Source organism: Aphis gossypii, chromosome 3 (assembly GCF_020184175.1).
Source record: "Aphis gossypii isolate Hap1 chromosome 3, ASM2018417v2, whole genome shotgun sequence".
Classification (NCBI taxonomy): domain Eukaryota; kingdom Metazoa; phylum Arthropoda; class Insecta; order Hemiptera; family Aphididae; genus Aphis; species Aphis gossypii.
In genome coordinates this window covers 6,835,236-6,858,811 of record NC_065532.1, presented here as the reverse complement: position 1 = coordinate 6,858,811, position 23,576 = coordinate 6,835,236, and the positions used below count along the sequence as shown (strand labels likewise).

The window sequence follows — 23,576 nt, the reverse complement described above, 5'->3', positions numbered from 1 at the left end:
AAAAATGTGTATCATTTTAAAAGATAGAATTAGTTAATATGATCATAAAACATATATTATTTAGATGCCTATACGTTTTTCCAATGAACATTATATAGTTTTTATTGAAAATAATATGGAGTTATTATTATTAATTTGCAGTGCAATAACCATTGTTATAATACCATAAACTTCGTCTGCAATTACCTATTAACCTGCGCACTAGATACATATATTACATCTATGTATAATATATATATATACCTACATTATATATCTATATAAAACCGTTGGAACGGTTAGAATAGAATTGTGGTATTCGCTTAAGAAGCTCACAGCTTCTGTATACTTTCTGCATTCACTATTACCCGCGAGATTCGTGAATAAACATTATAATTATTCCAACGTAAAAATGAATGCCAAAAAGTGGAAATGCAACGAACTTTTGATCTTATATATCATTATACACATTAAATGTAACACACGCACATATACATATATTTTTAAGTACACGTTATATATGACTACGAACAGGCGTGGGTTCACCGAGAGGGGATCGTGTTGCGTTAACGGGCTCGTGAAATATTACACCACAAACAGTGTCAAACCAGTATAATCGTTATTATACTGTTCCAGTGTGTGTACGGTCGTATCGTGTACAAATCGTTTTTTAGGTTCATCTTGCGCGATACGTATACGATACATATATATGTATATATTACGTTTTTTACGCGTGACGGACTGCGCAGCACATGATGACGCGGTTTTGCCCCGCGAATCATAATATACATTATACGCCAGTCGTGTATTATAATAATATGATATCGCGTGCACTTTACGTATGCATAAGTATACGTATGATATATACGAGCTGCAATAATAAGCGCTACAGAAAACGTCATATATATATAATATTATGCTCACGGTTAAAACGTAACGTCTGAATTTTAATAAGCTAATTATTATTACACGTCTATGATTTACGCTGTATACATATATGCTCATCACCGTTTGATATTTCGCCGACCACTATATGAGACGACCGAGACGACGACTTTACGACGACTACATATAATATTAGGTACTTATAAATACACGACGACTCGATTGCAGCGTTTCGGTATGTTAATGAACGGGCGCGCGTGGTAATTGCAGCCGGCGATGATACTGCTGCCGCCGCGCGGATGACGGTGCGGCACGACCGAATGTTATTCGTGTGGCAGCTTCGGGTCGGAGGCAGAGTCGGTATATTATTTTACTCAAATATATGCATATACGTTTAATACACAAATTATAATAATATGTACCTATACTACACACACGCGCGGACGCTCTCGTACCAATTGGCTCTCAATATAAACTATTATATTATTATAAGTATATGAACGTGGGTGGGAGATGCTGCTGCCGCTGATGCTGCAGTGTATCCGCGCAAAACTAGGTTGCCCCCGAGCGATTATTCGAATACGCGCGCACATAATAATATATTAACCTGGCATGCCGGTTCGTGAAACCGCGCGAAGATCGTCGTCGATAATGAGATAGGCGCGCACATTCGCGGTTAATTAGCGTAAAAAAAGCTATATTTCCGAAGAAAATTTGAAACGGCGAGCGATTTTCTTTTAAACTACAATTCGAATGCCGTTGTGCGGCATGGCAATAACTTCTGCTCGTTACTCGATATTATAATATGTACCTATTACGATTTTCCCTTGCAACGTTCATCTTTTAGGATCTGCTGGAAATATTCAGTCTAAATTTCCGTTATCTCAGGCACATTTTTTTATTCGTATACCATTTTTATAACATTGCGTGTTACGCGGACTTATCGTTTTTTGCTGCAGTGACCATCGAAGATAAACGGCATATTTGTTACATATTATATTATATATTTAATATGTTATACTCATCATGTATATAATTATTTGTCGGTCACTCTTCAAAACCTTCAGATGCACCGATATATACATATATACATATAATATACTGTATCACCGAGGTCGTCTACTATGTACCTATATTTGAAATATAATAATATATGTTTAAAGTAGTCGTTTAAAGTCATATTGAAAACAATAACCGCCAATGTGATGATTATAATGCGCAGCGTGTATGATGATATACATCAGATATCACCTATTTTTGTAATCGAACGTTTTTAAAGAAGTCACTATTGACATGCACGGCAACGCGAAGGACTCGATGATTTAAAAATGGAAATAATATTATAATATATTATTGTTATCAAATTTTCCTAATACTCGGCGATTTGATTCGACGGTAAATGTCGTTGTAATTATAAAATGAGAAAACGGAATTCCAACTCGATATGTTGCAGCAGCTGTTGATGTGGAAAGCTGCGGCCCGCGGATAAACGTCCACCGCGTACAACGCGGATAAACGTCCGTTGGCATTGAGTTCGCCGTAGTTTAGATACTCGTGTCGGGTATATATATAGATATAGTAAAAACCGAACTGGGGCACGTCAACGTATTATATTATTATGCATTTATTTATATATATATATATACAAACGATGGTAATAATAATAATAATAATCGCGCCGTCAACCCCTTCCGCCTATGTACACCGTCGTCCGGCTGGCCGCAGCAGCGGTGCAATGACATGCAAATGCACTTACCGCCGCCGGTCCAGTTACCGCACCGATGGGCGAGGATGCTGCGGCCGCTGCACTGTTGCACATAATATTATTATGCGCCTCCGTTTAGGAATGCGTTCTGCACGCGCCTGGCAACGTTCCTGCAGCTCCGGACCCGGCGCGATTTATTTTTTTATTTTTATTATTATCCGATACACGTCTTACTAACACACACACGCGCACACGTGAACGCGCTCGCACATATTGTCATCACATATAAACGTCTAATGCAGTCGTGTGTGTGTGAGTTTGTATATGAGCGTGTATATGCATAATATACACAGTCGAATGAAGGAAACGCGCTCGACACGACTGCAACATGCGTAAATGGTAAACGTTTCGAGAAGAAACAAGCGATCGATCTCTCGCCAAAAAAATAAAAGAAGAAATATTTGTATAATATAATATGATAAAAAAAAATTATAATAATCACGTAAATATCGATTAATGACGTGGGGTCAGTAAACGATATAATAATATTATACACGCAAGTATTACCAATACGGCCAATTGGATATCGTATACGCTGCGATCGCGATAAACTTTTGAACCCGTCCAACGAATATTTTACGAGTATATTATTATTATCATATCATTAAATGTTATACTACAGTATATATACTAGTATGCATTTTTTGGATGGTATAGTTATAAAAAATAAAATAAAACTCAATACACATCCAATCCAATTATAAACACTGATTAGATCGTCGTGAGTTTTAATTGAATAAAATGGATACCTTTTATTATCTGTTTATTTTTGCTAGTATATTATATCATGTTATAGATAGGTAGTTATAACCGAATATAAAATTGGGGCGAAGTAAAAAAAAATCAAAAAATTCACTCTGATTAACGAATTAAATACTTGTGAAAATAAAACCGATAGCTTAACTTATAATAAGTATATAAAATTAAATAGTGCGATGTCGAGTATTTTTTTTTTTTAATCGACACTCGCTCATCGTCGTAAAATATATACTCACCGAAAATGTCGTCAGGGTTCTGATCTAGTATCTAAATTAGTAGGTTTAATATCGGAGTATATCGCGTATACCCTTAAGTACTCGTTTCTTTTCACATTTCCATAATAATTATTCATACGATTTATAATAACACACGCACCCAGAAATATACAAACACGCATTCTCGCGTTGCTGCGGATAATATACACACAATGTTATATTATTATATTTTATTATACTATTCCCATCGGATTGAACTGTTGCCCGAGAATGCGATTGTACATCCGATTCGATTGTAGGTATATATAATGATGCAATTGTGCATCTTGTTAAACATTTTTAATTAAATTAGCATTGAATGCCACTAGGTATAAGGAAACGTTATTCGTGTTTGTTATTATAATTTTGCGTGTATGTGTGTAATAAATTATTTATTATATTATTATAATATAATCTATCGCAGTGTTGTACACAGCAGCCGAGCTGCAAATGTGTTGGCGGCTGAACACTCTCTCCTCGTATAAGTATTCAAGTACAACTTGCACCGATATACGAACCGTAATCTATTATTAATAGTCTATACTCAGCGATCAAAAAACGGCCGCCGATACGTGCTGATGTCTACAAGTTTAAAATAATAATCGTATACCTATAACCTAGGGTCATGTCTTTTGCCCCGCGGTATACCGCGTATTGTTGTGAAATAATCATTTAGTATTTCGTTTAAAAGTGTATAATACACGACGGACCAAAAAATAGCAATTCCTCATACATCAATTTTATTTGCAGTGTTATCAAAGAAGATAACTCGCATATTGATTACGAAATGGCTGTCATCATAATATAATAGGTACTTGTTATATTTTAACGTAGTCGGTGGTTTGATGACAGTGCGACTGCGTGCGACGCATACACATCACAAAATAGTTATCTACTCTGACTTGGCGCGAAATTGTGTTTTCTGTGAGACATGGAAATAATTAACAATAACAGTAAATTATTATTTTTATTTATAGTATGCCGTCCAAAACTATTGTATAAGCATATTATTACGTATATAGGTACCATAAATACGAAGTATAATATGTGCACACTGCGCACGCAGAACTTACTTCGACGGTGGCATTAAACCACGTCTCTGCAGAGTCCACTGCACCGCCACACCGGTCGTATGATACAAACAACTACAATATATAACGATGAAATTACATTTTTATAGGTATATAATCTACCCTACGCCAAACGCATATACAAGACGAAAACGATGGACGACAAATCGTATACTCCCACGCGTCGTGTGTCCGAGACCATAATACGTCGGTCGGTTTTTTATTTGTTTTTGCGTCTTTTTTCTTGTTCCCGCCGTCGTCAGATCGGTCTACCCATAACCAAACATTATACGAACATATGCGGACATAGTGCATCCTATATTTTTTACTTACCTCCGCTGCGTGGGCACACTCAAATGCAGGTTATATATACTATACGAGTTATATATACTATTGCGAACTAATTGGACACCGAGTGTGCGCGTCACGTCGTATATGCAATAATTATGCCGTTGTAGAAACGTTTCGTAGCTATCGTGTGAAAAATTCAAATAGACGAGAGACCGGATCGCGCTGTGAAGAGATGGAAAAATAATAGCTCCTAATATGATTGATTTACGTTCGGACGTCGTACGGCGACGGAATCGAAGTACAATGAGCTGTTGAGAGAGATGACGAAGGAGGAGAAATTGCATCGTTTGCGTTACAACAATATTATTATTATTATTATATTATTATTGCTATTGACTTGGTTCGCGCGCTGTTTGGTTAGGTAACGCGCATGACAGGAGCACGGCATGCAAAACGGAAGACGGTAGACACCGCGGCCGCCCGTCACGTGGACTTTATTTATTTATGATGTTATTTTGCCCCGGTGAAAGTCGTCGAAAATCATTATTCGTTCTCCGCTTTTGACTTGGGTACACATACACACAATAATATAAAATAATTTTATATTATAATATTATACCTATCTCAACCCAATGTTCGCGATTGGCGGCGGTGTCGGACGAGAGATCACTATAATCGCGAATGCTGTGGCCCAGTTTCGAAGTTTTTTGCGAGCGGAACTTTTTTTTTCGACCGGACTGGACGCGGCCTCGGCAGTGGCGATCATCGCGTATGTATACCTATACCTATATCGTAATACGACGTGCCGACCTGCGGAACAACGCCACCTCCAGCCCACCCGCCCTCGTAAATAATTACAAATTATATCTTTGTCTGTATATGAAAAGAGACAGAGAGAAAATCCACATAGCCGATATCGCGTATATACGTATAATTTGTGTATCGGACGAAAAAAATAAAATAATAAAAAATAATTACTCTGCCGCCGACCTGTTTCGAGCCTCCGGGACACCGCATATTATATATTTTACTCGCACAGACTCCGGGTCGTCTGATCACCCGTGGTCCATCAGATACATACCTATATACATACGCGTATAATATCGCGTGCATATATATATGTTAAGCAATAGCTGGTATACGTACGTTGTGTGCTCACTTATTCGTTCTTCTCCGCCCCGTCAATGTACGTATTATAATACGGGTACACCGCTCCGACCGCCGACGACCACGTCAATATAATATGTAGTCCGATATTATCTCCGAAGAATATCAATCGCCCCGGGGACGCTGAAAGTTGCACACCGCGTAGCCGCCGAAACATATCTTTCCGCGTATAATATACGTTCGCCTAAACCCGATGTAGATACATATGCGTGTATAGCTCGTATATATGTATATATATATATATAATTGATATGTGCACCCGACTGCTTTCCTATTGTTCTCTCTTTTCAACCGTATATACGCATTGTAACGTTATAAATGAATATTATGCCAACGGACTATACGGCTGTACAGTTATTAAACGCGGACGAAACAGTATTATGTTATTATTATTATTATATTCATAAATATATCATCACGTTGCAACGCTTTTCTCGATCGGTATACCGCTCTATACGTATAGTTACATAATCTCCGGACGATTTAAATATTTGGCCGGGGCAGAACTCGCACGGTCTTGTATATTATTTTTCTTTGTGACCGATCCGCGCGGAATACGTTTAGAAGATAAAAAAAAAACGTTATTGAAAAAACGGTCGTTTCGATGAATTTATTACATATTATACTGCGGACATGCATAATTTAACGCGTACGTACGATATACCTACTATGTATAATACGCGCATCTGTTTTAAACATTATACGTTTTCGACGACCAGCCGTGTGACTGTTAATCCGACGGAATATTGATCTCCTGAGGTTCAATAAACACCGTGTACCTACCTACAGGTATTATACGTGTATATATAAGATGGCCTTCGATGTCACAGACGGTTTTTATAACAGTCGAGAGGCGGCCAATATTTGTGATCAAGTCGGTTTTTTTTCTTCGAAAACTAGGTCGATCTTATCGTTTTACCAAATATATTAAAATTATATTATTCCTTTGCCTATTTTGTAACATTGCATTTTAGTGATTCGTGGGTTATAGACATTTATTGAGCGCGCTGAAACAATGTTACGTGTTCGAGGCTTGTACAGTTTTCATCAAATATTTAACGAACTCTTCAATATTATTATACTTTATTATGACTATATAATATATTTCAAAACAAAAACCATATACATATAATTACGCAAATCGGTTAAGTGTTCAAAGATGTAACTGTGTATATTATTTTTTGGGTTATATGCCTTGCTCATCCATTATGCGTTTTCGACAATCAGTTTTCGCGTCGGACGAACGCGATGCGACGCCGATTACTTTTCTTCTCTGGCGATAGCACCCCCACGGGTTCAGCCCACGTCGTGACCGAACGGACACAATACATCATAGATAAATACTATTAAAATATGTTCGCGTATGATGAATTTATACTGATGCAACGATGCGACGTCGTTAAAATCGTTTTCGGTCGTTTGAAATGCGTTTAGGCAGATCATTAGGCACGTCAGCCGTCGCGAACAACAGCCGCCGAGGATCGTCTCGCGTATTGTTGTCCGTGACCCGAATACCGTCCGGACCGTGGTGAACAAGCGCGCCAAAAACGATTCAAAATCTGTTTCAAAACCGAAAAAATCCATTAGCCGTGGGTACATAGATACGGCGACGCGTGAGCCGTGACACGATTTTTTCTCCTTTACTCAAAAGGATTCTACCGGTATCGACGGCTGTCAATCACCCTCATCTACGCGGTATAATCGCATTGCGCGCGACTATTAATCCAGTGGAATATCGATCTCTATCGATCTCCCGAGGTTCAACAAACACTGCGTAGGCAGGTACCTTCATAGTTTATATATATATTTATAATATGACAGATGGTAATTATCGATTTGGAAGAAGGTCTTTCTAAGAAAAAGAAGACAATCTAAAATTGAAATGGAAGATAAGTTATTGTCTCCTGCGTCAAAATTAAAAAGTGGATACACATACATTAATATTATGATTTTAACTTTTTTTATAAATATCTAAATATCTATTGGCATGCAATATGGAATTTAATATTTTTGATTATTTACGTCTAAAGGACAAAGGACGAATCTTAAGGTCTCAAGTCCGTTTGGATAAATCTATATACATAAAATTTTTTACCATTTATTCGACAACCTGAGAAGTCGTGATTGCACTCGTATGCTTACTTTTACGTGATTTGTTTGCCGGAGACGATTTTTGAACGTACTTTTGCGAATCGTACACACTTACATCAGTCGTTGATTAGGTTAAACTGCTGCGGTGCAATCCGTTTACCGCCACAGAAAAACGTTTGGTTATTTTTTCTTACAGCACCAGATAGTCCGAAGCGGAATATATCGGGCGAGAAAGCAGATATGTGTGGTTTTTTTTTCTTTCGAAATCGTCGGTCGGCGATGAAGTCATACGATAACCGCGGCGGTGGTCGTTCAGTCAGTCGCCATGGCTATGAGCTCCTGCCGCCCGAACTACACACATATATATATTAAATATACACATCTGTGTGTGTGTGTATGTTATTGCAGTGACGGCGGCAATCCTATATACGTCCGAGCAGGAGACAGTTATAATCTCACGATCGTCCCGATGGCTTTTCCCCGGCGCGCCTGTACGTTTTCGCGTACCTACACATCTCTCGCGGCGGAGCGTTACGGGACGTTTTTATACGCGGACATCATTGCGCGCACGGTATATATAATATAATATACCTATACACACGTATAATATTATGCGCTCGACCGAGCCGATATCGTAAGTCCGATCGAAAATTGTGCGAATTCCTTTCTATTGTCATCGTACGTCGTTCGTCGTGTGCACCGGTGTAGGTATACCTATATACCTATATATATATACTCCGTAGGAAAACGTTGCGCGATAACGAGCCGCTCATATATAATACGTAATATAATAATATTAAACCGATCGAACCGCGAGATACGATATTAAGCTTCGGGGAGACGATTTACATTCGGAGCGACAGCGGTGGCGGCGGGATGACACGGAAACGGGAGCGCATAATGGATTCCGGAGCATTGACACCGTACTCCAGTGTATATACTGGCACGCATGACGAGTGTTACGATCGCACCGTATAATATTATAGTTTTTCACGTATTTACTGTTACGGTACATATACAGCTTCCGTCGGAAGATTTCGTCACCCGTACAAGCGACGCGTCCCAATAACGCGAATTCGGCTGTTGGCCGCGGTCTTTGGAAATCGTGTCGTGCGATATTCTAACGATATACTCGTATATATAACATATACTAAATCCGTATAATATTTGCATCGGATCCGGCGACCGCGGGCTCGCGCATAATGATAACAATTGTCCGCCGGCGTATGTATTGTGTATTATCGTAAATATTATATCGGTAAATCACGTAACGCGTCTACACACGTAAGTATACCTAACCCGTACGCGTGTAGGTACACGTATAAATATGTGTAGCGCGCTGTGATAATATCGGACGCGCATTATTCAAATGGCATTCGGATTTAACGTGCACTCGCGTGTATAATCGGTCGGCGATCGCGAACGAGAGAGTGAGAGAGAGAAAAAGTTCCGTTTACCGTTATCCGAAATTGAATATTACGCTCGCCGGCCGTTATACATATTATATAGGTACTCGTACGCGCAGTCGCATGTAAAATAATAATAATATACCTCCCCGCCATACGACGGGTATTATGTGTACGTTATTATAATGCGGCGTTAGAGGAGCGGCGCACGCGGCGGTGACAACGATGATATTGTGTCCATCGTCTTCGTTTACCGGCAGCAGCTACTGTGCGTACAATGTACACGGTCATACCATATGCACCCGCGCACCTTACCCGGTTATATATACCTACGCGTAGGTATATAGGTATATATACCTCAGCAACTCGCGTATTATATAGGTAACCCACGGTATATATAGTCGACCGGATAACAACCATTGTTGTTATTCATCCCGTTTCATTGTGTGTGTGCGTGTACTCGCGAGAGCTACGTCGTTGGACTTTTGCCCGCGTATCGCCGTGATTATAATATTATTGCGATCGGGCGTGTAAGAAACTAAAAACGTCTTATTGATGAATAAGCAAATGAGGAAGTCGGGAATAATAATAATATTAATTCTATTGATGTGACATAACTATATTATCCGCTTCTTTACCGAGCGTAACCCGCTCGGCACCTAATTTACATCGTCGGCACATTAGCAAGAACAACGGACGCTCGCAGCACGTCTCATACGACGACGTCCCGAGAGACTGCACGTGTCTACATAATATAATATATATTATGCTGTATAACCGGAGTTAATACGACTATATAATAAGATGCTGGGCGGCGTACGGAGGAAACTGCGATTACCGACACATAATATAGGGTAACAGATAATCCGACCAACGGGCTGTGTATCGCACATATCGTTCTTGGTTTTTTTTCCGCTCAAAGTTCCACATTATACCTATTATTGTTTTATTTATATATAATATATACTATATTATTAATGATCGACCGAGATGAGGTGCTTTCACCGCCGACGAGGCTGGGTCCGCGCGTGTTATAACACAATATATATGTATTCTACCTATACACGGGTGCCTCCTGCTATACCGACTGTTATTATATTATGTTATATTATTGTGGTGTACTGTGCGAAGTGCGTGTGTCCGTATATATAATATAATATATTATAGAAAAGCGCGTGCGCGGGCAAAACACACGAACGACGGCGTGTGCTCGAGATCGTGACGCCGTCGTCGCGTCGTCGGCGCGTGTGGTGGAAGTCGCGCATACGGCGTGTTTGCGGAGACGCGAACGCGCGCGCGTCCGCTCGTCGTGTGTCTTAGCGTGAATTACACACGAACGCGGAGACTCGTGCCCTCACGACGGAACCCGCTGACGCGCGTGCACCGTGTGTGCTCTGTGCAGATGTGTCGTCCGTTTTATCATCGTCATCGTCGTCGTCATCACAACGTATAATCATATATAGGACATGCACTTTAGGTGCAGCAGACAGTCGTACAACCCGATGATCGTCCGAATGGGGGTTGTCGTCGAGAATTTTTTCGTCGGCGATTCGAAATTAAATTTTAAACGTTAATGATTACACACTCGGGATATCAAAACAGTCGTCCGGGTTCAGAAAATTGTAATACGCTGTATTACGTTTATTATATATTAGTACTACGAGTTGGCCTCGGTAAGACTGATTTTCTGGTACGTACATCAGCCACGAGTCGTTTACATTTAAACATAATATGATTTATTTTGAAACGTATTAGATGCGTGTCACATAAAACACGACGGAAATTCACAATTTGAAAATGGAGACATTAGACGTTGTCCTTGGATCATCTTCTATCTCGTTCATACGTACGACCGCTTCAATTATATTTGTAAGAGATAAAAAGAACAACAATGGTAAATAGGCGTACATTGGAACGAAAACGAAACATTAAAATGTAAATTAACGTAGATCTGCACAGCTTTCCGACCACTCATTCGCCGAACCCCAATCTTGCGTCCTCGTAGATGACTCTACAGAAATATGAAGAATATGCTATACGATACGATCGATGTTTTTCATCATAACTATTATATAGGTACGTTTTAAGCAACATGAATCATTAACTATGACTACTGTTTGTTTTGATCGTTTACTCTGATCATGCGTATTCACACTAATAATTGGTTTCTCGGATTGGCGCACTTCAATCGAAGTACAATTTTTTAAACACTGCAATACGATTTCAGAAAACGTTTTCAATGCGATAGTAATAACTAATAGTATTACAATTATTATTATTTGTTGTTGTTGTATCTTACATATAATATAAGTATTATTATTATTTGAATATTGAATTAGGCAGCGATACATTTAAACAGACGCAGACTAAAACATTTACAATGATATCATGTATGTATACGCTTATTATTATTTATTACACATATTATCGTCTATAGACGACGAGTAAAATCACAAACTAGAGTGTAATATAATTATACGTCGAGATCAGTATAAGAAGTGTTTGAGATAATGAATTTTCATAATAGCTATAATAGATACTCGTTCATAAGTACGTGTACGTATAATATATAATATAATAGCCGTCAATGACCATAATACATATATAGTTACGTATACAATTATTAGATTAATATATCTGTTGCCGCATTGTAATACTTATAATATGTTCCATACATTATTCTACGGTATAGGTATGCGTATATGCTGCTTGTTATAAAAGGAACGGTTGCGATATGTGATATTCTCTTAATGGCTTTTTAATTTATTTAAATTTCATTTACCTGTGAGTAGATTATACAGGTATATATAGTACTCGTGTGCACACTATAAATATTATTCAATTACCGTTATCGTTTTTTGAACGGTGAACGATCCGCCGCCGCCACATCGACAATTAAATGGATTATGATTAATGTATAACATATCGCGTGTGGTACAGATAATGTATTCGGTGTTATACAATACTGAATTCATCTTCTGAAAACGCCAAGTTGACTTGTCCATTTTTAGGACTGATTCTTCCGAAAGAAATATGTGTACCTACCTATAGTTATGATTTGATTTGACTTAAATGTTTATACCTAGAGAATTTTAGTCCTATATAAAGAACAAAACGAATAATCGAGTGTAAAAAATTGGAGCGCACGCCATATTCGTTTCCTATGCGCGTACGTATAGATATACGCATTACGCGTATATTGTTATATTCGCACTCGAACCGCGCTGGCAACTATTTGTGAGAGCGCAGAAATTATCTCTCATATAATAATATAAGCTGCAGCCGCAGTGGCGGTGTAACAATAGCAGTAAATCCTGCAGGAGTTGAAACTGCCATAGAAGGATTACACTTTATTCTTACACGAGTTTATTATACAGTTCCATTTCCATTAACACGATCGAGATGAGGGGTAGTGTTAGAAATTCCTCTAAACTATTTTAATCGTCCACATCGTTTTATATTTGTTCGGCCTCGCAATAATATGACGACAAAAATGTCGGAATCCGATGCCAGTTGTAGTTGTTTGCCGTTACACAATTGCCTTATTGCAGGCCGAAAAATGGCATTTATTTTTTTTGAAAACGATTAGCGCTCGGCGACGCTCTCGAAAAAAGCACGTCAAAAGTGACCCAATGGGTATTATTTGTGATGACGGACTTATAGTATTTGTAAGACCCGTCGACGTGCAGAGAAAACGGATTTCTTCTATAGAGCAACTACCTACTGCAAGCAATAATTAATTTTTTTTTACTCGTAAAAAAATGTATAATAATTTATTATACTCTTCTTCTCTTTGGTCATCGCCGCCGCCGATAAACTTCGCTTTCCTACTTATCGCGTACACAATCGCTCGTAAAATATTATAAGTACGAAAAAAATATCATGAACACATACGCATGATATAAATCCGCAAAGGTGATAGTGTTTGTGTGCGCGTAATAAAACCACCCGCAGTCCGGCATAATTTATATCATTGTTTATACGTCTGCTTGTTATATTCCGGTACGCTGTATTGCTGCAGAAACGACTATACGGTGGCTTAAACTAAACGGGTCGCAATTATTATCAATATTTTCTGTACAACAATATATTTTTATTCGGTATTCGAAATCGGAAATTAACGATAAAATCCACGTACCTATAATGATAATACATATAACATCATAATATACGCCGTGCATCACACACATGATTTATTATACGTATCGCGGAGAAGACGGACGTGTATACCTACCTATAAATATATTATATATAGTAGTAGAAGTAGTAGAAGAAGTATAGTAATCTAACTTATTCGCGTACATTGTAACTCGTTCGGAACTATATATACAGAGAGGGAACGATAACCGCACCGTATAATAATAATAACTATGTAGGTACGCGTTAATGATTACACTGCTGGCTACCTCTGTAGTAGCAAACTGCAGTGCGTACCTACTCTCGTTTTCGGGCCACCGTTCCGGGAGGAGGGGGCTCGTATTATAATATTATATATACCTACGCGTAATATTATGATAATATAATAATTACGAAAAGCAAAACGATATAATGATAACGTAATAATAACTCGAAGGTGAACTGGGGTTAGTATTTTATTAACCGCGTGCATAAACGTGTGTAAGAGTGTCCGTCTTCCCGCATCTGCTGCTCCATTTTAAGACCAATCAAGGTTGGCAGGTCGATCCTCAAATTGTGTGCAGTACCTATGCGCGTATAATGAAATATACTTTATACATATATATATATATTACACTGCTCGCGAAGTGTACGCTTTGGAAAACCGTCTCAAGGACGGATGCGGTGATATTGCGCGTATACTCGTATACGTATTATACAATATTATTGTCAAGGTAATATATTATAAAGCTGGTATGTAGCTTATTACTATATAATGTTGTTATTACATATTATTATGTATGTATACTGTATCGTAACAATAATACCCGCGGCAGAACTGTCAGAGTACGTTAAATGAATCATCATTTGATATATGGCATGGAGAAAAAAAATCAAAAAATTGCCGTGTACCATGAATTCGGAGATCGGATGACGCGGTCGAGAAAGTCCAAAGGAATTTACGCCGCTCTAAATCTATATCATATTATAATACGACGTATATACGTTATTATATACCTACACGTTTCGTGCCTACTTCTGTGTCTATACTCACTCGCTGACCATCATCGGCTATTATAATATATATATACGCCTATCTATTGGCTAAATTATCGACAAATATATTATATATATAGGTAACGCGGTTAACGACGAAATCGAGAGACCTAGATAAAGAAGAGGAAAAAGAATATAATATGATAATATGATAAAAAAAAAAAAAAAAAAAAAAATCGCGCGTATAAAAACAATGAGCATGCGCGCATGTACGTATAGGTATATTATATATCTACACACCACCGCGGAGATACACGGAGAGATAATGTTCGAAGTTTTCACGGTCCGTCAAGCGTGGCGTAAGAAAAAAAATACGGTTATATATACGTTATAAATCCTTTCATCGTGCTTTCTCACTCGCCGCCGACGTCTTCTTGCAGTAGGTACCTTTATGTATATATATATATGATATGAGCGTGATAGTTACAGCTATAAATTGTGAACACTCTTGGCCGGCGTGCTGCCGTGTCGACTTCTGTGATAATAATAATATTGCTTTGCACGCTGACCGAAATGCGAAAAAAAAAAACAAAACCGAAAACCAATTAATCGTTTAGAAAGTGATGAATTATTATTATTACATTGCTCGGTTTAAAATAATAATAATAATACGCTTAACGCGCTAGTGTGTGTGTGTGTGTTTCTATAACCAAACACACAATGATGTTTTTTAGTCCGCGCACACGGCGGCGTGTGTAAAGAAGTAACTACTACGTTAATTATTGTTATTATAATCGTCACACAATTCGATCGCGTGCAATCGACCGAAACGATTTCGCGGTTAAACAACACACACACACTCATACACGTGCATTGGAGATGCGGTATAAAACGTATGTTATTGAATACACGTCGGAGATTTTGGCTCCAAAAATCGCGAACCGACGGTCGTAAGCACGATAATAGCATAATACCTATGTGTTGTCCTAGACGATTATTTGTAAAAAATATTACGGCGTGCATAAAATGCAATGTTGAATTTATCGCTTATGGAAAAAAAAAACATTGAGGTTATTATAATTTTTCAGTGTATGTAATCATTATCGTCACTGTGCAAAAAAGTACATTCATAATGATACTGACCGGTGGATAAGTAAACTATAGTGCGAAGAAGTCCATGATAATAATATGATATTATTTTATTATCATAAGCAAATAGTGTTATTATACGTATATATTATATGTATCGGCAGACCGTCCTCGATCGAGTTTTAACTTGAAAACGAGTTCGAAACTTACTCGCTGCCTCAGAAGAGATTTCGCCCGGCCGCGACGAGAATCGCTTTTACCACGCACTTATAAACCAGTGCCGCCGTATAATAATATTATACTTAAACCTATATGCATACACATTATTATAATATTATATTTTATGAGGAGTGCAGCGGCGACGGTGTTACAATTCTAATTGCGATATTATAACATCCATGTTTATGATTATACAGCAGCACCGTTTTACACTAACGAACTGCAGGGACACTGCATCAACACATTGATGTGTACAAACGTATAATTATTATAACAATCTCATGCCAATCGACTACGTATAATAATATTATACGAAGGAGAAAATCGGTTAGCGCGTATTAATTACCATACACTTGCAGTACGTCAGACTCGAAGGCAAATCGATACTCAACAATGTAATGTAACATCATGATTTAAATTATTATCATTACGATGTCTAACAAACAAGATCCTACTGCACACTATCATAAGCATAATCACCGTGTGAAATAATATCGTTTACGAAACCGGAAACTGTCGAGGAGTCGAACGTATTTAACAAAATATTGAAAAAACAACATTATTTCCACGTGATAATCATGTCTTGTACAAAAAATACAACGTAGACGTTGAAAGATTTTAACAGTTCGATTGAAAGTTGAGATTTACTTTTCAAACATTATTTTTCTTATTAAAAAGAAATAGTAGCTTGAGATCACTCTGCATCACTCATTATTATACAACGCGGTAACACGTCCATAAATCGTTGTGATCGAGGTGTTTTTCTTTCTTAGTCGATTGGAGTATGGACTTTATTTCTTATATAGGGATTGCCCTCATACTGTTGTTTATGATGCAGTGTACTCAGTCATAAATATCACAGATCAGACCCTACTTAACTACGCGACCAAGTTACATATATACGAAAATAATATACTGTTTTAATGTGTTATGACCATAATATGATACGCGCAGTGTACCAGTGCATTAGCTATATCTGCAGTTGCCCGCAGAAAGAGTTCAGTCGAGCTTTTTTAGGAGTCTCCGAGTGGGCGGATATATATACCTAGCAGCCGGTATAATTGCACAACCACGCCGGTACACCGCGATAACCTGTTAGACTCGACAAGACACACGTTACATTGAGTATAAAAGCGTGTGTTCACACTTTCCATACGCAGGTTAAAATAATAATTGCTCTACATGATGTTACTCCGAATAATATATATATATATATATATATATATATATATAATGTATTGTGTCCGAGTATCGGACTGTCCCACAACAGTGCTTTATACACCTATGTACAAAAATAAATAGTAAATAAGTACACTGAACACGCAAGACGTATATTATATTATATTATTATTATATATGTATGGGACGATAATTATTTATATTTTACACGCGTGTTAAACAAACATAAGCATAATTATATTATATACGAAGAAAAAAAACTGGTTGTGCGCGACGACAATTTATTATGTACGAGCGTTTGGTCGTGGGATAAGTGCCGCCGCGGTGTATTCGATTAAAATATTATTTCATTAAATTTTTCATGGACGTAAAATATATTATAATATTATAATGCGATGTTTGCGAATCGTCCGCCGCCGAGAGTATTAGATACAGATCGGCAAATTGTTTGCGAAAGTGCACGGCCCGGTGCGCGCCCGTCGGACAGGAAAAGCGGTAAAGAAAATAAATAACTCGAAGTATATTACTATATAATTATTGATATACCCGACTTTCGGAGATGGATCGGATTCGTGCTTTTTTATAATATATTATACCTATAACGATGAATGAACCCGATAATGCGGAAGTGCATCGTTTGAGTAAAGCATATACATAGCTGCAGTCTCGGTGCACTATAAAATTATGCACCTGTTATCGTTATTATTACCATTATATATAATATACTAAATACTGTATTAGCATTATCGTATACCAAACCCGTGTACACCTAAACGTTATTCTTGTGTGCGAGGCGTATTTAGGAATTTTTAGGGCGGGGCAAGGCCCCGGGAGAAACGGGATTTCATCAAGGAACAACGATGTAAAGATAAAAAAGTTAATTTCGTTATTATTATTACATCAATACGCGTAAGCATATATAGTGTTATAAGTCATAACAACATCATAAACACTCGAGACTCGCGGTCGCGGAGGTTTAGACTGAAATGCCTCTACTGCAAACACGCCACCGTGCTGGTGCAATTCATGCGGATAAGTTACCCATCGTAAGTCATAGGTAGGTTATACGTGTGCAGCGTACACGATATAATGTATATTGTACGCCCCGTGTTAATTAACGCCCGAGAATGCGGTGACCTACGACGACGACACGCCGCCAATCCGGTCGCGTCTGGTTCTCCGGAGATCGTGTGTACTTTTTATATAAAAAAAATATATTATTATTATAATAACGTACGACGCTCGTATATGATAATAATAATTATTATACTTAATTATATAATTCGCTCTCATTATTGCGGGACCGTATAGCTCCACGTAGTATATAAACGTAACGATATGCGATAGTGCAATGCATGCGGCGGGTTACTCGCATCGTGAAGAGAGAAAAAGCGGATAAATATATGTTTTTTTTATTTTACTCGAATTACCGCTATAAATACGGACCTTGTTAGGACGATATATCGTCGTCGTCCTTATGACCGAACGATTTGGACGACGCTTTAACAAAATAATAACTATATACGACTTTCAACTGAGCTGGCGAAAATTCGACACCGAAGAAGACTTTGCAGGCCTAAGCGTTCCGACAAAGGATTAGCGACGATCGTACGACCCAGTGGTGGCCGCCTTAAATCACTGTGATCATAATATTGTAATGGTGATAAATCTTGTTTTTTTTTTTTTATCTTCATCGCGTCTCTCATAGTCCCATCGAACGATTGTCTCGTACAGAGGTTTTTGGTGTACGACAATACCAATTATATAATATAAAAATAAGCATATCGTTATATTTTATAGTTTTATACTGCGCACAGTGCGTAGTTTACGCGCGTCTAATGACGACAGTAATCTACCGTCAGGAGAAGCGCACGCACGTGTGTGTGTGTGATATGCAGATCTGTTGTGTGTATTTATTATTATAGGTAGTAGGCGTCGGTTAATGAAATAAATTACGCGGACGCTCGCGCCAACCGAACGGATACGGAGGCACGTACGTCACGCGTATAATAAATAGATTGTGGCGGCAGCGTAAAATATAACGTTTTACTTTATGGGCAAGTACGTTAACATAAAAAAAAAAATATAAAAAAAATTAATAATAATGAGAAACGGTCGCGAGCACCGTAATTATAATGCGTCGTCTCCGCTCACCTTGTGCATGACGTTAGTCATCTGCAGCCACCCGCAGCGTCACCGGTCCATCCGTCGGTCGGTAGGTCGCGTGTAGTGATAATAATAATAATAAAAATTATTATTATTACCGTGGTAATCGTATTCGTTTTCCATCAAAACGACAACGCTCCCGTCCGGTTTAATTAATTCAAAACGTATAAATAAAATAAATAGGTATACACCGCACGTCGTCGTTCATATAGTATAATATAATATTTCCGAAGTCGTTCTGATTTCGCGTTTAATCGCCACCGATATTTTATTATTATAAACACGTCATAATATCGACGTATATAACCGCATACGTCGGCAGCAGACGAAATTCGATCGGTCGGTGGTCGCAGATCACATATTATAATGTATCAGATCTATTTATACAGGTACACAGGGCTTCTAAATACGTTTATCATACATAAAACAATTTTATCATAATATAAAGAAATTGAACGGACGTATTTGGTTTTTTTTCTTCTCCGAAAACGACTCGTTGAATACGTATAACGTTTTAATTTATAACACTTTTAAGGGGACAAGTGGCTTTCGCCGATCGTGCTGCAGTTTTTGCATGTCCTGCCTGTGATATACCAAATTATAATAATATGACAGCGTGAAAGACTATATATATACGCTCAAACGACGAGCGTATTACTGTATTATGTTAATTATATCTGGTCGTGTACCTATAGTACTAATAAATGATAATAACTGTCGACGGGGCTGTGGAAACGCGTGTTTATCGTCGGCTGGGAACGGAAAACAAACAAACGAACATATACGAATAAACGACGACAACGACCGTCGCATCTCGAGTATAATGTAAGTAGCCCCATAAAAAAATCAACGGGAGATTTAAATTAAAAAACAACAGCCACGACACGACGTGCTTATTAGAACGACGAAAACATATAACATACAATAATAATACTAATAATAATAATAACAATATTATATATTATGTATGTATTATCATATGTACGTGTGCACTTTGAAAACTCGTTTGCTGTGTATAAACGCGTTCACTCGGTACTTAAGCGTATTTATAATATTATAACGTTCACCGTTTCATATACATACAAACATTATATTATTATTATTATTATTATAAGTATCGTTAATCCCGTTCCGATAATTGATGAATGATCGATTCGCGCCGAAGACACCTGCAAATGTTAAAATATTCTTGACATTTTATAATGCGCATTAACTGCGAAGCGTTGCGAAAAAAACTAACGTCGATCTCGTAATAAAATATAATGTACCTGTAAAAATATCGCCTGACGGACATCGAGTCCGGGAATAATATACTGCGAGCCGTTGTGACGACCAAGGTAGCTGCTGTAAATTTTTTTTTAAAAAAATGTTCGTAACTAAGTCGCACCTATACGTTATATATATAATCCGCTGACGCACGAAAACCTTCACGTCGTATGCATTATAGGTATGCTAATATTCGCAACGTTTAGGAACGCGGTACCTACTAATATCTGCGATTAACGGCGCCTCGTCATCGTAGACCTCCGGTCGCTCTCGAAACGTCATTAATACGTCAAACACATAATAATATACCTGTGATAATAATATTATGTATCATATAATGTGACGTCAAATATTTCGGATCGTGATTTGTGAAATTTGTTCGAAGAAATCCTGCCTCGGAGGAGCACCGCTGCAGGACGTATTGTAACATGTATGCCTATCCACATCGATTCGATTCGCATTCTGACACACTAGCGACTGCGAATTCTCGGAACTCGTTACTATAACTGGCACTATATCGAAATATATTTTACACAACCCTTATTACGTGTACGACAATTCCATATTATAATAATGTACTTCGGACTGTATAGTGAAAGAGTATTAATGGTTATATAGTGGAGTGTCATCTATCGCGATATATTTTATTATATTGATGTGGCGTGAAATTCAAGAATATATTATTATTATGTGTACCTGTGCAGTCGTTAAGTGGTCGAAGAGTTAATCTCATTAAGGAGAAACCACCTATTCACCGCCGCCGGAGTTGAGCCTCCGATGGATTTCATCACAACGTGTCGAATTAAAAATCGACTCGATGTATAAATGTAGGAGCGTATTTTTTAAAAAAAAAAATCACGCAAGCGGCAAAAGTCATATATTGGTAATATATATTATTATGTGTGTCCTCTCGCGCGCGTCCATCATTAGTGCCGTCGCCTTTTACTCAATATAGCGCGCAGCTCCGTAGCGGGCCGCGACATGTTTACGCGCAATAAATATGTATGAAAAACAAAACCCGGCACGGCGGTGGAATATAGGAGGAGGATGAGAAGAAGAAGAAGAAGAAGAAGAAGGAAAAAATCGATCGCCACACCAATTAGACAACTCTGCGCGAGGGAAAACGAAAGTATGTCCGTGACGGTCGCCGGATCTGTATTATTATTATAAGGCGACTATATAGGTACGTGCCGTGTACACCGAGAGCTGCAATCCCAACGTATATATAATATAATATATTTTAATGCAGTAGGCATATATACGTGTGGCAACGTCTGCAAGCTCTCGAGTGTGATGGACCGGCGGCTGAGGACTCGACAATATAATATATTACGTGTATATTATATGGAACGCTTCAGCGGTGAACTCACCTGGCGGATTCTGATCGGTGTAAATTATTATGTGCTCGCGTGTGTGCAACGCCTCCGTATGGTCTCGGCGCGTTACCATAAGAGACGGACGCGACTGTATAGGCCCGCCGGGGCTGGTCTGGTTCCGTCGGGGGGGAGTCGGAGGTGCAGTGCGGAAATTTCGAATTCCGCGAACGCGCCACGCGGCTATTTACGGGGCTATTTATTATTATTGTATATACGCGAGACGCGTCGTACATGATACGCACCTACATTACATCGATGTACCTATACGTATAATAATAATATATATATGTACGTGTACAGAGCGTACTATGTTATATATAGTGTGCAGCGTATGCGGTCGACCGCAGTTTATAATATATTATTACTATTTTATAGGTAGGTAGGTTCGATATCGTACATAGTATAATATGAGATTATTATAATACGCATTATCGCAGTGATTTCGATTTTCGAATTTCTATGCGCGAGAGAGCTGTGGCAGAGAGAGACTCGCCACCGCGGTCTTCCGTTCGATTGCGAAGAGTGACAACAGCTGATGATCGACGAAAATCATCATTATTGTTATTATATTACCGCTAAACCGAATATGTAAACTGTTTTTAATGCGCATGTGGTATATCATAATAATACTCATCATATTCCCGTGATATAGGGCCCGATTTTGATTTCTAACGAGTTTTTGCGGTGTAATTATAAAGCGCGAAAATAATACGCGCAATACGGGATATACACATTATTATCATTACGTTTTTAAATTGTGATTCCTCGACGTTTCTTCCGCTTTTCGCACGTATACGTTCGACGGTAAAGCAACGTTTCGACCGAGTTTAATACGCTATTTGGTGTCTGACGTTTTCGCGCGTAAATTTCTCGGCATTATAACAACACGTAATAATAATACTGTATTTTTGAAACTCGCTATATTATACTCATCGGTCATCGCGTACCTATAATAATAAACGCGATGATGACGATATGATTTCGAAAAGTCGGCAGCAGCACGGTTAATATAGGTACGTATTCGGTGTGCTTATATACATAATAATGCGTGTACATTGTATACAGGTGCAGATGAGCGCAACATATAGTCGGCGGCGTCGGCGGCTGTGGTGGATGAGACGCTCGCCGAGGTGTAGTGAGGGGGGGCGGACGAGAAAAAAAAACGATCTGTAATGTACGCCGCCGAATGGTCTCATTAAGACGAATAGAATTTAAATTGCCAACCGAGAGGTGATGACCATTACGACGGGGATTGTTGTCTTCGAGTGCGTACTTATAATACACGTATATAATAATATATGTGCGTACATCATATATATATATATATATATAATACTCGTACTTACATAAAACCGTGTTCTTTTCGTTTTGTTCGGTGTTGTACCGGATATAAGTATAGATAATATTGTAATGTCATTTACGCTTGCACTGTACTTGGCTGCGCAGCTTCGTCAAAAAGGTCATCCGTAGCAGCTGACTAGAGCACATTGCCTACATATAAA

The 23,576-nt window shown here is 38.3% G+C and overlaps 1 protein-coding gene across 1 annotated transcript in view; it reads left to right on the top strand.

Annotated features, from left to right (window-relative positions):
* The window catches only part of LOC126550637 (zinc finger protein sens-like), a 54,092-nt gene that overhangs the window by 16,891 nt on the left and 13,625 nt on the right, over positions 1-23,576 (top strand). The gene's annotated exons all lie outside the window — the stretch shown is intronic.